Genomic DNA, 5,000 nt, shown 5'->3' with positions numbered 1-5,000 from the left:
GGCGCGTCGCACGCCTTCAGCTCGCCCCACCGGCAGGACGTCCCACGATACATGCCAGTTAAACACCGACGGGCGGTGAACCAACAGCGTGGGACACAAATCCAACTACGAGCTTTTTAACCGCAACAACTTTAATATACGCTATTGGAGCTGGAATTACCGCGGCTGCTGGCACCAGACTTGCCCTCCAATAGATACTCGTTAAAGGATTTAAAGTGTACTCATTCCGATTACGGGGCCTCGGATGAGTCCCGTATCGTTATTTTTCGTCACTACCTCCCCGTGCCGGGAGTGGGTAATTTGCGCGCCTGCTGCCTTCCTTGGATGTGGTAGCCGTTTCTCAGGCTCCCTCTCCGGAATCGAACCCTGATTCCCCGTTACCCGTTACAACCATGGTAGGCGCAGAACCTACCATCGACAGTTGATAAGGCAGACATTTGAAAGATGCGTCGCCGGTACGAGGACCGTGCGATCAGCCCAAAGTTATTCAGAGTCACCAAGGCAAACGGACCGGACGAGCCGACCGATTGGTTTTGATCTAATAAAAGCGTCCCTTCCATCTCTGGTCGGGACTCTGTTTGCATGTATTAGCTCTAGAATTACCACAGTTATCCAAGTAACGTGGGTACGATCTAAGGAACCATAACTGATTTAATGAGCCATTCGCGGTTTCACCTTAATGCGGCTTGTACTGAGACATGCATGGCTTAATCTTTGAGACAAGCATATGACTACTGGCAGGATCAACCAGGGAGCTGCGTCAACTAGAGCTGAGCAGCCGGCCGCCCGGGAGTGTGTCCCGGGGGCCCGCGCGAACACGCAAGCGTCCGCTCAATTATTCTGCAAACAGGAGGAGGCTGAGCTCCCCTGCACCATACACCTCGAAACCCTCTCAGGTCCCGGCGGCGCGCAGCGCCGTCCTAAGTACTTGGTCGGGTTCGAGAGAGGCGCAATCGCCCGGGGTTTGGCGAGTAGACGCTTTAGGTGCGACCACCCGTGCTCCCAACTGAGCTTGCCGCTGCCGACAGAGGCCCGGGAGCGTGCTGTCGTGGCATTGCCGGCGGGAGACAACACGCGCCACCTACGGTGACCGGCAGCTCCAACGCCAGCGCCACAGAAGGACAAAAGCCCCACTTGGGTGCCGAAGCGAACTCTCCCAGCACAGCGCACGCGCCAACACGTCCGCACAGCTGCGATACAAACCACCTGCGAGAACCGCAGAGGCGACCGAGCAGCAGACGGCGTCGCGGCGCCGAGCGCCGGGCGGCGGCGCATCCTCAGCGCACACAGTCCTCAATCGGACCAGCACACTGCAGATGTCCACCGCGCTTCGCACCGGGCCCGCGAGGACCTACTTTGGCCGCACGGCGCCGCGTGCAGGGTGCGCCGGCGCGCAGCTGCGCCGCCTGCCGCCTCCGTCGGCCGGCGCGCCTGCCACTGGCCGCCCCCACCAGCCGGCTGTAGCGCGTGCGCCCACGCACCGCGCGGCCAGCACGCCGGGAGGCCCCCCCTCACCGGCCGGGGACGGTCCCACCCAGCCACCGCCGCGTATCGCTTCACACCCAGATGCCATTCACGTTCGTGGGCATGGTGGGTATCGCTGGAACAACCGGTTGGTAGCTCAACCGATCGTCGCCATCACTGATTCACCTCTAGCGAGAACAACCGCACCACAACGGTTTACCAGTTGTTCATTTGCGTAACGTCACCAGCAAACGTAGGCGTCCATCGCCATTTGCAAATTCAACGATTGTTGCATGCCTGTGTCAGGTGTCACGACACACTATGTCTGCCCACATACACGCAACAACATGTGCACGCTTCGCGAACACGTGGAAGGTGGCCCCCGTACGTATGCGATGTCCATTGCGCGAACGACTGTCAACCGGCCTCTGTCGCATGTCGCAGATGTGGAACGCAGTGCACCATGCTATCACGGTGTGTGAGAAGAGACGACTACGTCTGACAACACGCGCCACTACATCAACAGACGGCTCATGCTGATCGCCATCCAGGGCATACCACACTGCAATCCAGCTCTTATAGGGAGACGACACGTAGCTGAGTGCACAACATTTGGACCGCATGGTTCGCCGTTGTTGGCGCAGTCGTTGTACGGTCACATGTACCACGATGTATCATTCAGTACATGAGGACCAATGTGCAGTACAGTGTGTGATTTGGACGTACAACATCAGCGGACAGTTGACACAGGCCGTACCACAGCGTAGGCTAAGTGCTTCGCCATGCGAATGCCAATGAACAACTGCAAATGCCAATGAACAACTGCAAAGGGCATTGAGCATGTACGTCCTGCTGCCATCCACATTACAGTGTATAGCTGCAAGGTGTTTAACATGAAGCGATACACTGGGGACCGGGCAGTGCGAGTAGCAAACTATATTGCGGGGGTTGCAGTTAGGCAACACTACACTAATTTAACGCGTCGTATGACAATTACAGAGCAGGTTAAGGCCCAACGTGTGTTGGGTTAAGGCCCAACGTGTGTTGGGTTAAGGCCCAACGTGTGTTGGGTTAAGGCCCAACGTGTGTTGGGTTAAGGCCCAACGTGTGTTGGGTTAAGGCCCAACGTGTGTTGGGTTAAGGCCCAACGTGTGTTGGGTTAAGGCCCAACGTGTGTTGGGTTAAGGCCCAACGTGTGTTGGGTTAAGGCCCAACGTGTGTTGGGTTAAGGCCCAACGTGTGTTGGGTTAAGGCCCAACGTGTGTTGGGTTAAGGCCCAACGTGTGTTGGGTTAAGGCCCAACGTGTGTTGGGTTAAGGCCCAACGTGTGTTGGGTTAAGGCCCAACGTGTGTTGGGTTAAGGCCCAACGTGTGTTGGGTTAAGGCCCAACGTGTGTTGGGTTAAGGCCCAACGTGTGTTGGGTTAAGGCCCAACATAGGTTGGGTTAAGGCCCAACATAGGTTGGGTTAAGGCCCAACATAGGTTGGGTTAAGGCGCAACATAGGTTGGGTTAAGGCGCAACATAGGTTGGGTTAAGGCGCAACATAGGTTGGGTTAAGGCGCAACATAGGTTGGGTTAAGGCGCAACATAGGTTGGGTTAAGGCGCAACATAGGTTGGGTTAAGGCGCAACATAGGTTAGGTTAAGGCGCAACATAGGTTAGGTTAAGGCGCAACATAGGTTAGGTTAAGGCGCAACATAGGTTAGGTTAAGGCGCAACATAGGTTAGGTTAAGGCGCAACATAGGTTAGGTTAAGGCGCAACATAGGTTAGGTTAAGGCGCAACATAGGTTAGGTTAAGGCGCAACATAGGTTAGGTTAAGGCGCAACATAGGTTAGGTTAAGGCGCAACATAGGTTAGGTTAAGGCGCAACATAGGTTAGGTTAAGGCGCAACATAGGTTAGGTTAAGGCGCAACATAGGTTAGGTTAAGGCGCAACATAGGTTAGGTTAAGGCGCAACATAGGTTAGGTTAAGGCGCAACATAGGTTAGGTTAAGGCGCAACATAGGTTAGGTTAAGGCGCAACATAGGTTAGGTTAAGGCGCAACATAGGTTAGGTTAAGGCGCAACATAGGTTAGGTTAAGGCGCAACATAGGTTAGGTTGAGGCACAATATAGGTTAGGTTGAGGTACCGTATAGGTTAGGTTAAGGTACAGTATAGTTTAGGTTAAGGTACAGTATAGTTTAGGTTAAGGTACAGTATAGTTTAGGTTAAGGTACAGTATAGTTTAGGTTAAGGTACAGTATAGTTTAGGTTAAGGTACAGTATAGTTTAGGTTAAGGTACACATTGTTGTATGGAAAGGTGTAATGGGGGGGGGGGGGGGCGGCCGGTCGGTTTGTTGATTGTGATTATAGTAAGTGGATGCCTGCGGCATCATCTGATTTGCCACGTCAGGATGCACCTTTGGCTCATGACAGGCGGCGCTCCGATTCCATGCTTGTGGCAGACCTGTGTCTTTCATTCCTGCCATTGTTTGTGTGCTGTGAGAGGAGGCAGTATTGTGATGTTGGGTGCACCCCTGTGTAGGACATGTGTGGGTGTTGGTGGCTTAGCTGAGCAATGGTGGTTGTCGGGGGGGTGGGATATTCCGTTTTCTGAGTGGACCTCCCAGTCTGGTTATGACAGTGTGGATTGTCTCATGTGGCGGAGAGGATGCACTGGGTGTTGTTCCATGCTGGTGCTTACATATTGTCTGTGTGCGTGTTACAGGCGGAGAGTAGTGCGTGATAAGAGTGTGTGGCTGCCGTGTGGTTGTGATTGTGAGCAGAGTCTTTCAGCATGTATACGGACAGTTGTATATATTATCTGTATTCTGATGGGTCTATGTATTACTAATCAGCGCCGTGTATACGTTTAATCCGGTTCCAGTCGAAACTGTTGTATCTCTGTACATTAGTGACACGGCGAGCGCGCTATGTAGCTACTCGTCTCGGCAGCTTCCACCGGTGTATGGCAAATGATTATAAGCAATGAGTCGAGTCGTCAATACCGATAGTGTGACGTCACATGTCTGGGGTGGGGGACGCTGCGCCCTTCCGGTGGGTCATGGCCTAGAAAGACGCTCCCCACGCAGGGGGGCTTGGACTGTCATAAACTCTTCCGAGTAATATACTTGCCGTACGTTTTTGCGACTGCGAGTGCAACGCCCACCGGTACCGACATGGATGGAGCGCCTCCTAGCTGACCGCTCAGCATCGGCATTCGTACAGAGAGCAACGCGATCGCGTCTCTAGCTCGTAACTGGTACAGCTCGCAGCTCATGTATAGGGACAGCGGGAATGTCGCATATTGGACATAACTCTTCATGAAACGCAAGTTATAGGGGTGGATTGCACATTGCGACTGCGGGAAAAGTCCGCCGTTCATCCGCTGGAGTTGCGAGTTGGGCGGTTAGGGTGGGGCGCCGGTGGAGTGATTGCCGGTCGACGATTTCGTGCGGCAGAGGCGCTGGCGTTGGGGTGCTGTGGTCGACAGAGGACGCAGGCTTTGTGGGTGGGGTCGAAAGATGGGCACTGTGGGCCCATCGCTG

The 5,000-nt window shown here is 54.2% G+C and overlaps 1 non-coding gene across 1 annotated transcript in view; it reads right to left on the bottom strand.

Moving 5' to 3' along the window:
* LOC126435326 (small subunit ribosomal RNA) overlaps positions 1-754 on the bottom strand; it is a 1,910-nt gene extending 1,156 nt beyond the window's left edge. Inside the window, exon 1 of the ribosomal RNA XR_007579853.1 lies at positions 1-754. This exon is cut by the window's left edge and continues 1,156 nt beyond it. This is a non-coding gene — a ribosomal RNA (small subunit ribosomal RNA).
* Between the last annotated feature and the right edge of the window lie 4,246 nt (positions 755-5,000).

Source organism: Schistocerca serialis, unplaced genomic scaffold (genome assembly GCF_023864345.2).
Source record: "Schistocerca serialis cubense isolate TAMUIC-IGC-003099 unplaced genomic scaffold, iqSchSeri2.2 HiC_scaffold_1203, whole genome shotgun sequence".
NCBI classification, from domain to species: domain Eukaryota; kingdom Metazoa; phylum Arthropoda; class Insecta; order Orthoptera; family Acrididae; genus Schistocerca; species Schistocerca serialis.
The sequence above is the reverse complement of the archived record's forward strand: the minus strand, read 5'-3'. Positions and strand labels throughout refer to the sequence as shown.